At 44.3% G+C, this 11,522-nt stretch overlaps 2 non-coding genes across 2 annotated transcripts; both read right to left on the bottom strand.

Annotated features, from left to right (window-relative positions):
- Positions 1–483: 483 nt before the first annotated feature.
- Positions 484–556, bottom strand: TRNAV-AAC (transfer RNA valine (anticodon AAC)). Its single transcript has one exon. It is a non-coding gene; the product is annotated as a tRNA-Val (tRNA).
- Positions 557–8,979: 8,423 nt separating this feature from the next.
- Positions 8,980–9,052, bottom strand: TRNAV-CAC (transfer RNA valine (anticodon CAC)). Its single transcript has one exon. It is a non-coding gene; the product is annotated as a tRNA-Val (tRNA).
- Positions 9,053–11,522: the final 2,470 nt, after the last annotated feature.

The following is an 11,522-nucleotide window of genomic DNA, read 5'->3' as shown; positions in this document are numbered from 1 at the left end:
GTTGTTGTTACCTATTCCGCAATAAAACACTATCATTTCTCTTCTTAGAAAATTCTCCTTACATTGACGCTTTGACAGACCTAACAAGTGTCCGCTGGATTTGTTTGCTCCTACTACTCTCTCCACCTTGCTCACTCTGCTGCAGTTACAATTGGCTTCTTGATCCTTCTTGCATACAGCAGCCACACTGCAGTCTCAGGACCTTTCACTCTGAATCTTGTGCCCAGAACTGATGGGGACCTCGCCTCCTCCTATGGCTAGCTACTGCAGTGGGTGCACAATACATTCTAACCGAATGGAAAACCGAGGACCTGACAACGTGCTGTGGGCAGACAAGGAAGCAAGTGGGCTATGTTATTCTGGTGATTTAAAGTCTGGGGTTGAAAAGGCAATGTGAAGCTTATGGCGTTGGTTGAAACATAAGCATATGCAGATGAAGAGCTTCTGGGGAAAATTCAGAATTCAAAAGAAGAATGACCGGTCTGTCTCCGCCCGGTTTTGAACCCGGGACCTTTCGCGTGTTAGGCGAATGTGATAACCACTACACTACGGAAACCTCTTTGTGTTGATACCTTTTTGCTTGAAAGATGCTTAATCTGAAATTTGTGCCTTTGTATCAGGATGTGTCTTCAGGACTGAACAGTATTTACCTCCCCTCACACTTTCCGGTTCTTACAATCAACAATATCAAAACAAGATAAATCATAGCCAAGCACACGCTACTCCCAATGACCCAATCCCTTTCCAGGCACGAGGTAGAAAAATCTCGGGCGAGTTCCAATGACTTTCTTGATAAGTTCTAGGCTCATTTCTTTGGCGGTGCAATGCGTAATTATCTTCATCTCCAGGTATCCCAACTGGAAACTTTAGGAACTAGTACGAACAATCTGAGCTCAGTAGGGCTTCTGCACTTTGTGCCCCGGTAGTAGGGCGAGTGATTGAGGTCCACAGTGCATGGTGTCGGGCTGTGCCCAGTTCTGTGTCGTGGCTGTGGTGTGGACTTTGTGGAAGTGAATTCTGTGGCGAGTGAATCTATTAGACGTCAAATGAACTTCTCTTCAGTTTTTTTCTCACTCATATCCGATAAACTCAGTGTCCGATACCTTTTAATCCTTCCCCAAGATGTTGGAAACAATCGGCTTTCTAACTACTAGGTTCTAAATTAAACTTTCCGAAGGCAGAGTCTTGGTGAGAGTGCTCGCCAGCGAAAATGTGCTTGTCCCGGAAGTATTCGAAACTCTTGACAGGAGAGATTTCTCAGCCTCTGAGAAAGGTCACATTATGTCTCCTTCTGTGGCAGCTAAAACACAAACTGATGAAAATATTGTGGGTAAGGAGGGGAAAAGCATGTTTCTTTCTTATTAGCACAATCTCAAGCCTGCCTATTTTTTTTGAGATCTGATCAGCACGATAAACAGAGATTGCATTTAACACACACGTTAGTTTGTTAACTTCTCTCAAAAATTTGCTTTAATATTTATTTTAAAGAAACTATTGAGCAGCCCAATCCCATGGTGGTCACTGGAAGTACCTGATGTCCTTAGGGAAATGGCAAACTAGAAAAAGGGAAGGGACACCTCAATTGATCATGAAGACAAATGTTCCCACAGTGATATAGTAATAATAAACTTACTGAGTAGAATGATGGATACCAATCACAGAGTTTCCTCACCAAAGCACAAAAAAGAGGCATCATCCCTAGTCCTACTGATCACAACTTGCTGGACGAATTGTTGGCTAATCTATATTTTATTGGATTTAAAAAATAAGTAAAGTTGTTGAAGAGTAGTTGAATGGAGGGGGAATTCAAGCCTTGGGTGAATATGGAATAGAGAGTAAGTGGAATGTGGGAAGCTGCAGTTGTACGTTTCAATCAGAGTGTGCGGAAAAGAGAAACTAAGTTGGATAATAGGTGCAGAAACAGGGACATCACGGAGGGTCCTTCACAGTAGGGAGGTTAGATTTTAATCTGAATGTGGTGAGTAGGAAAGTGACTGTTTTATGGAGGAACATGACATTGCCTGTTTTGATCCAAAGACCTCTTTGGCTTTTGAGTAAACACTGGAATGTCTCAGAGCTCAATCCTTAGGCCTCTTCTCTTCTCCATTTATTGTAAGCCCCTGGCTAAGCTCATTGTCTAATGACTTACATTTCCCATGGTCTTCATCTGAGTACCATTGTGTACCTCTAGCCTAATGGATATCTCCTCTTTGAAGTCTTACAATAAGCATTTTATAGTTAACATATCCCAAACCGAGTTTCATATCTATCCTCTGAAACTGTTCCAACCGTATTGATCCCTGTCTCACTTAACTGCAGCTCTATTCCTCCAGCTGGTTAGGACTAAGAATTTGGGATCTTCAGTGACTCCATTTTTGCTCTATTCTCAAGATCCAGTCACTCAGAAAACTTTCATTGCTTTATCTTTAAAATGTATCTGGAATTTGGCCACTTCTTCACACTTTAATTCTTACTAGCATTCCCCAAGCCGTAATATTCTCGGATGTGGAGTATTATTAGCATTTCTTAATATGTCTTGAGTTTTCCTCCATTTACTTTAAAAAGATGCTTTCTACAGAATGCTTAAGGGGGTCCTTTTTAATACCCCAAAAGGACTCCTTACTGTATTCAATGCTTAAAATCCAGCACTGGCTCCTTACTGCACTCAAAAAAATAAAATAAAAAAAGAAAGAAAAAGTCAAAATTCTTATACTGACCTGCAAGGTGCTGCATAATCTCCCTGCTCCCCACTCAATTTCCTCTCTGGCCTTTTCTGCTACTACTCTCCCCATTGCACTGTGCTGCCGTTACTATTGACTTTCTTACTCTACTTTAAATACACCAGACATCATTCTGGTATATAATGCACCAGACATCCTTCTCACAATATTAATCACATCATGTTAATTAGACCAAATGAGCAAGATATTTGACAAAAAGAAAAAAATCAATGGAGACTCCTAATGACATTTGTCTTGACTCTGAAGGCCCTAGTGTCTCACTTCAGAGGAGCTCTTTCCTTCTAGAATTTGAAACCTTCACTTGGCATGAAGCATTAAATCCCTCTCTCTGGATTCTGAAGGGAGCCTGATCCACTGCCCCTGCAGCCTGGGATTTCTGGGGCAGGCACCTCATTCTGTTGACACCCACCTCCACCCACTTGGAGTCCAGGGAATCAAAGACAATTGGGGGGATGAGAGTGGCTGGCAAGCCCTGGGGGTGGAGCAATCACCTGGGTGTCAAAGTCTCTAGGGACACACTGTCTTGCTTTCAAGCCCAGGACTTCAGAGAGGGCATGAGGTTTTTTGTAGGTTGATCAAAATGCATACACTCAGATGCTGGGTGGAAACCCTGGTGGCAAAGTGGCTAAATGCTAAGGCTGCTAACCAAACCCCCCAGGCTCCACTTACAAACTCTCTGGAGCAGTTCTACTCCACCCTATAGAGTCACTATGAGTCAGAATCGCCTCGACCACAACGGATTTGGTTTGGTTTTTATTGGTGGGATTAGAAGGGAGAATCTCTGATACAAAATGAGTTCAGTTCTAACTTTCAAAAAACAGACATTTCCCACCCGGTTGCAAAGCAAGGTCTTTCCTGCATTGGGCAAACGCGATAACTGCATCTACAAGGAAACTTGCTTTGAGTCGCAACTTCTCTGCACAGGATAAACTAGAGTTTTTCTAGATGTCCCAGGCTGGATAATCTCAAAGCCTCTTCCTTCAGGAAATTGTCACAGTGACGGTGTGATTTTTTCGCTCATACTATTTGTGTGTTAAAATTAACCACACTCCTTTACTCACAATAGTCAAAGTCTTCCCTCAAGTACCCAGTTCCTTTGTAAAGACAAGCAGGCTGGCATGGGGGAAGGGAGGATTTGATTTCAAGAAACTCCTCAATACTGTCCCATGGCAATTTCTCCTGTGTATGCTCTCTAGTGAAAGAAAATAATCCTTTAGGAGCCAGTGTTCAAGGTTCTTAGGACTGAACTCTGGAGGTCCATATGTCAGTACTTGGGGCTCGGCAGCTGCAGGGTTATGACCCCGGAATGACAAGCAACAGGGCCAGATACATAGGGATTTAGGTGGTTTGCAAGACTGGGCTCTATACTGTCCAGCCCTGGGGCATCAAACATCCTCATATTTTCCCTCACACACGCCTAGTTCTTTGAAATATGCCTGCAGTTTCCTTGTTCCATTTATTTGATTTACTGGAGGAGAATGTAAACACTGATATACTTTTCTTTTCTTTCTTCTACCCTTCCTTTTTAATATGTGTTGGAATCCAAACCCCTATACCTGGAGATTTAATCCCATTTTGGAATCAGTTTTCCCCTAACAGACCTTTTGTTTTCTTCTTAGCTAGGAGTGAGCTGCCTTTTTCCAGGCTCTGCCTTAAGCATCACCTGGCATGGCTGACCCACACACTTTGTGCTGAGTTTAGAGATGGCATTTGCCCCCAGATCAGCCCACAGAATATGGTGGTGTCTGTGCTTCTCCACCCCAGAGTCCCTTTTTGTTCTGGGGGTGCTTGGGAAAGAGAGAGCAACTTGACACGTCAGAAATAATCTGAGCGTTGTGAACTCCACTGTTAGAAAATTGCAGTTAAGGATTAAAGGAACATACTTTCTTTTTAGCAAAATCTAGAGCCTTCTTCTGGTTTTCTAGGACCTGATCATTGCAAACATGGTTTACTATACGCCTTTTCCCAATTGTGAACTTAGTTTATTGAGCCAACCACCCTGCTGTGCGGGCACCGGGGATGCCAGAAGGGTGAAGAACCAGATAATACAGTCCTCGTAAGCAGCTAATGACAATAAAATCGCAAAATGGACCAACAGAGATTCACCCCGCAGGACTTTTTCACGAAGCACAGAGAAGTGGCATCACCCCGGGATACAGGAGCCAGCAGGGCAGATCCGCCTAGGAGGTTCCTTCCCATCTGGAAAGAAATCCTCACGCCCTGAGCTGGGAACAAATCAACCAAGTGCTTCGGTGGGGATGGGGGTGTGTGTGCTGGGGGTGTCTCTAGTGAATGTTTCTGTCCGGACGAAATCCACGAGCTCCAGAACGTCTAATGTTCCAGAGAAGGAGCGAATTCATTCCTGCTGGAGGTAGAGTGTTTGTGTTCCTTTTTCTCCTTGCGGAAGTGCGGAAAGGGGAAATAGAAAACATAAAGAGAAGGTTGAAAACATAGTGTCATTTAGTCATAGTTAAGATTATGTAAAAGAGAGTATTCTTTGGATGAGTGAAGAGGGAAGGAGCAATCTTTGCGCATTCTGAATGTGGAGGGAACATTGCACAGGTGGCTGCTTAGCTCAGCCAACTAAAGTGTTGGTGGTAAGGCTGAGTTTGTGGGTTCGATCCCTGTAGGGGCCAAGGAAGAAGTTGCTTTTCCATTAAAAAGATTTTGCTGTCCTTCCTTTGCACTCAGCTGAGCTTTGAAAATAGCCTCTGTGACATTAAATCTGGATCGAATGATGACTTAATTTCCTTAATCCTCACTAGTCACACTTATACCCGCTTTGCTCCCCCTCTAGCGGGGGTGGGAGAAAAAAAGGCAAAACAGTTTTTTTGGAACAAGTGACATAAACCTTTAAGATAGAAATTTTAGTGAAGAAAACCAAACTGGGAGTGGGGATGGACTTGGGGATGGGGCGTGCCTCTGATGGTGGCTGTCCGTTTGAGCATCTCTCTCTTTCTCCCTTTTTCAGGGCCCAGTACACTGTGTCTCCGTGTGGCCGTCAAGCACTTTATCTGATTATGTCCTCTACCTGACTGTCTGCTTACCTCTTGCACTGCCCTTAACAGCTGTGGAAAATGATGTTAATTGCCTAAATAATAACAGTTAAACATAATACATATTTTCCTTTTTTTTTTTTTAATTTTAACTACCAGCTGGCTTTCAGGATAATATTTGCCCATGAAGGGAGATTTCCCCTCTCCCCCCTTACCATTATCTAGATCCGTGCTAAAGTCAGAGTGAATGTGTGAAACTTCTCAGTTTGCTCCTATCCTGTTATTCTCATGAACATTCAAATATGCTATTCATCTCCTATCTTAAAACGGTTTCTCTTGACCCAACATATCCCTCTAGCTACTATCCTATTTCTCAGGTGGTCTTATAAAAAATCCCCTCTAAAGAGTTATGCAGATTTACTGTCTCCAGTTTCTCTCCTACTGTTTCTAAATCCCCTACCTTCTGCTTTTTTGACACAACCAGTTCATGGAAAGTTCTTGTCGGGATTACCAATGACTTCTCACTCTTTCAAGACCTTATCCTTCTTAACTTTTCTTATGGATTCAATTAGGTCCTGCCAAAATATGTGTTGGAATCCAAACCCCTACACCTGAAGATTTAATCCCATTTTGGAAGCAGTTTTCTTTGTTATAACAGTGTAGGATATTTCTTTAGTTACTTTTGAGATACAAAAACAACAGATTGGCACTGAGATAAGGGAGAACAAACAGTGAAGAAGACAGAAGTCCATGTGAGGATTACCAAGGAACCCAGGAAGTCTGGGGCTATAGAAACTGATACAAAGATTTTCCCCCAGGGCCAACAGAGAAAGAGCATTCCCTTTGAGCTGGCCCTGAATCTGGACTCCTAAACTGAGAAAATAAATTTCTGTTCCTTAAAGAAAACCACTTATGGTATTTCTGTTACAGCAGCACTGAGAAACTAAGACAACTTCTCCGTGTCAATAAACACACTTACTGTCTTAAAACTTTTTTTTTTCTTTTTTACTTCGGAGACACTGCTATCCTGCCTATCTTTCTACCTCCCTGGCTTATCCTTCTCAATATCCTGTGTTTGTTTTGCCTCTCCTCACCCATTCTATAGTAGAATCTCCCAAAGATTGGTCCTTGAATCTCTTCTCTATATACACTCACTATATACACTTACTCCCTGGTAATTTCACCCATTCTCATGATTTAAATCATTTGCATGCCTACATCATTTCATAGCAACCTTGTAGGACACAGAGTAGGGTTCCCCACAGGGTTTTGAAGGCTATGATCTTTAGGGAAGCATACTGCCACATCTTTCTCCTGTGGAGTGGCTGGTGGGTTAGAACTGGTGACTTTTTGACTAGTAGCCAAGCCCTTAACTACTTGATGAAAATGGATTTGGTTTATATGTCTACAACTCACACATTTGTATCTGCAGTCTAGACCACTCCATTAACCTCATGTCTTCTATACACAACTGATTCCTTGGCATTACCACTTGAATGATTTATACTAGGCATCTTAAAAGCTAGCATGTCTAAAACAGAACTCCCGTTTTTCTCTAAGAACCCTGCTACATCCAATCTTCACCATTTCAGTTAATGGCAACTCAATTCTTTCAGTCTTTCAGGCTAAGAAACCTTGAAGTCATCATTTATTTCATTCTTTCTCTGATACCTCACATCCAGTTGGTCAGAAATTTCTCTTTTCTCTTTCTTCAAAATATTTCCAGACTATGACTACTTCTTCCTACACTGACAGCCACCATTTTGTCTGTCATGAGGAAAATGACCCCAGAATCAAATTTAATCAAATGAGACTTTTATTAGCACAGACAAAGATGATTATTGCAATGAGGTATTAGCCAGTGTGCGCTGGGCACAAGAGACTAGCTGAATCCACTGGATCACCATCAGAGAGTCTCCTATATACTATTATGGAAGGAAGTGAATTAAGAAAAATGACATTATTGTCAAAGGTGAGAAAGATAACATGGGAAAACATGATTGATTTAAGGAGTCTTTTTTGGCTAGATTCCATTAAGTTACTAAGCCGAGGTTTCCTTGGGAACAAACTGGCAACATGTGTTCTTGGCTTGGTGACTTACAATGGGTTCTCAGTTGAAACAAAAAGAAATTGCAACAGGCTCCACTGTGACAGCATAACTTCTCAGTGGCATAGTTCTTTGTTGGTTAAGGTAGAGTACCCTTCATGGAACGTTCCAGGTCTAGGTAGGGAAAACAAAGAAACAGTGAGTTTCCACTTGTACTCTTATTCCTTTCTGGAACTTTTCATAACGACTTTAAGAAACCCTCACACATAATGGTTTCCACCATTAACTGTAACCCCGTACCAAACTTGTATATAAAAACAGATTCTAGTAACCCTGCTTTAGCCTCACTACTCCTGGCCGTGCACCTGTACATCTTCTAAGATCAGCTGTTTCATTTTCGGAAACGCTGGGAGTGTAGTTAAATGCTATGGCTGCTGACCAAAAGGTCACCAGTTGTAATCCACCAGGCACTCCTTGGAAAGGCTATGGGGCAGTTCTACTCTCTGCTGTAGGGTTGTTAGGAGTTAGAATTGACTCTAGGGCAATAGGTGTTTTTTTTTTTTTTTTTTTGGTAGTGTAGTTAAGAGGTATGGCTGCTAACCACAAGGTGAGCAGTTCAAATCCACCAGTAGTTCCTTGGAAGCCTATGGGACACTTTTCCATGTACTCTTGGCTCGCTATGGGTGGGAATCCACTCCACTGGGAAGCAGTTTGTTTTTTCCTTTCTGTCATATCCCAAGTCTTGGTGGCGATTTAGTTAACCGCTGGGGTGTTATGCAGAAGGCCAGCAGTTTGAGTCCATGAGCCGCTCTGGGAAAATCAGTGGGGCCCTTATGCTCTGTCGTATACCTTCACTGTGAGTCGCAATGGACTCGAAGGCATGGTTTTTTGTTTTGTTTTGTTTTTTGCGTACATCAGCCACACTACTGTCTCAGGACTCTTCACTTTGAATTCTGTGCCGAAAGAGGACGGAGACCTCGCCTTTCTCTCGGCTGCAGAAATTTTCTAACCCAATGGAAAATGAGTGCCTGTCAAGCATCTGGGGGCGGGCTAGGAGGCATGTCAACTACATTCTACTTTTAATTTAAAGTCTGGTGCTACAAAAGGAAAGCGAAGGTTAGGGGCTTGGTTGAAGCATGTTCAGATGAAGAGTTTCTGGAGGTAAATTCAGAATTCACAAAAAGTACACCAAGTTTGTTTCCGCCCGGTTTCGAACCGGGGACCTTTCGCGTGTGAGGCGAACGTGATAACCACTACACCACGGAAACTTGCTTGTCAGAGCAATATGCGGTTGCAAAATTGATTCATCTGAAATTTCTGCTTTTCTTCAGGACATTTTCATGGTCGAGGAGCGGTTCCCACCCCCCACCCCCGGCTTACACTTGCCGATTCTTAAAATTAACAGTATCATAAAATAAATCATAGCCAAGAAATGCTACTCACAGGCTCCCAATTCCTTCACAAACACCGGGTAGGGAAATCTCGGTCAAGTTCCAAAAAATGTTTTGAAAAACACTAGGCTTGTTTCTATGCCGGTGTAAGTCGCTATGATCTTCAATGCCCAATGACTGGACTTGATCCTTTAGGGACTGGAACAAAAGGGCCGGGCTCAGCATGCCTTCTGCACTTTGTCCCCTGGCACTAGCGGCAGACACCGAGGGGCAGAGACTGTGGGTGTAAGTCTGTGCCGAGTTTTCTGCCAAGACAAGGTCGTGGGCGTGGTGGGGACTTATGGAAGTGGAATGTGTGGCGAGTGAATGTATTAGACGTCAGATGAACTCCTCTGTTCTGTAAGAGGACACCCTGGTGGCATAGTGGATAAGTGCTATGGCTCCTAACCAGGAAACCAGCAGTTCAAATCCGCGAGGTGCTCCTTGGAAACTCTATGGGCAGTTCTACTCTGTTCTATGGGGTCGCTATGAGTCGGAATCGACCCACGATAGTGGGTTTGGGTTTTATTTATTTATTTACTTGGTTCTATCAGAGTCATATTTTCTGCTCTGGAATGTGTAAACTCGAGCAGCTACATGGGCCGCAGCAGGTGGCACCCCCACAATGGCCTTCGCCGCCGCCTCCGAGCTCGTGCCCTTCCGCCGCCGCCACCGGGCGCGCTTGGGCTTCTGCCGCGCCTGACACGGGCCAAAGAGGAGCCGCAGATGGTGCCGGTAGTACCGAGCTTCGGCGAGAGTCGGCAGTAGTCGCCCATCGACAGGGACACTCAAGTGCACATTAAGGCAGAGCGCAAATGGTGCGCTATCGCTTTGCCGCCTCCAAGTACCGCAAGCGCAAGCGAGAGCGCCTCTAGCTCCTGGAGGAGAAAGTGAAGACGCTTAATAGCCAGAACACGGAGCCGACGTCCAGGGCCAGCCTTGTTGAGCGAGCAGGTGGCTGGGCTCAAGCAGAAGGCCCTCAGTCAGGTCAAGAGCGGCTGCAAGCTGCTTTCCCAGCACCAGGTGCCTTCGTACTGAGCCCACTAGAGGGGCTCATGCGTGGGCCACACCCTAAGAGGCGAGCTCGGGAATGGGGCGTGAGCGCCCTGGACTCGGAAAGGGCGCGGACCTTAGGAGCACCCGTGGGCACACGGGTCTTGGAGGGGTGCCCAGGACTTGCAGAGGGCTCGGTCCCCGAGATCTCCCCAGGGTGCCCAGGACTTGGAGAGGGCGCCTCGGACTGGACAAGCTGGATCCCCCGCTTTCCGGGGGCGAACACTTGACCCTTAGCCCTTGAGATGCCTCTGTAACCCGCGAGTGGTCACCCTGTGTTGCAGAAACCGGTCGCCCCAGCAGCCTCTTTGTACACCACTGCGAACCGCGATGCCGCTGGTGCGCAGCTGCAGCCCTGTGTACCCTTTTCATTTAGTTGTTTGTTTTTGTCTTTCCAAGAGAGGAAAACAGTGCTTAATTCTTCCCTATTTATGTTTCTACTCCGGAACAAACGTTGATTGTGCGCGTGTGTGTTTTCTTGTGTTGGTTTTTTAAAAAAAATAGGAAAGAAAAAAAAAAACTCCTCATCCCCTCTCCTCTCTCTCGCTCTCTCCTTCCCTCCTGGCCACACCTTTCCTCGTTTCTTGTCTTCATACTAGTCCACAGACCTATACATGACCCTTGATTAGCCTGGTTTTCCTTTTTCAGTAAAGCCTGGTTAAGGAGCAGCTGGTGGATTCGAATTGCTGGTCTTTTGGTTAGCACTGAGCTGTTAACCACTGTGCCACCAGGGCTCCAGAATATTATTAACTTCTTAATATGTCTTGAGTTTGCCTCCATCTCCTTAAATAGGGTACTTTCTACAGAATATTTAAAAGCCAACAATTAATCCTTGTTTTACTCTCAGCTTGGCTTCTTACTGTACTCAGGAAAAAAAAAAAGTCAAAATCCTTTTAATGACTTACAAGGCTCTGCATAAGCTCCCTGCTCCCCACTCAATTTGCTCTTCCCCTCGTTCATGCTGCCACAGCTACAATGGCTTTTTGCTCCACGTTAAATACATCAGACATCCTTCTGCCTCAGGGCCTTTGCGCTGACTATTCCCTCAGGTTGCAGTGCTCTTTTCCGTATATGTATACAACTAACTCTACTTCTTCAAATATCACATTATTAGTGAAGACACCCTGAACTTCCAGGCTCCCCCTACTCCTGAACTCCTTATTCTCATCTGTGATTTTGTTCTCCAAAGCACTTATCTACTTTTTTCAAAATTGTGCTTTAAATGAAGGTTTACAGTTCAAGTTAGTTTCTCATA

The sequence above is a fragment of the Elephas maximus genome, chromosome 1, assembly GCF_024166365.1.
Source record: "Elephas maximus indicus isolate mEleMax1 chromosome 1, mEleMax1 primary haplotype, whole genome shotgun sequence".
Classification (NCBI taxonomy): Eukaryota; Metazoa; Chordata; class Mammalia; order Proboscidea; family Elephantidae; genus Elephas; species Elephas maximus.
This window is presented reverse-complemented; position numbering and strand designations above follow the sequence as displayed.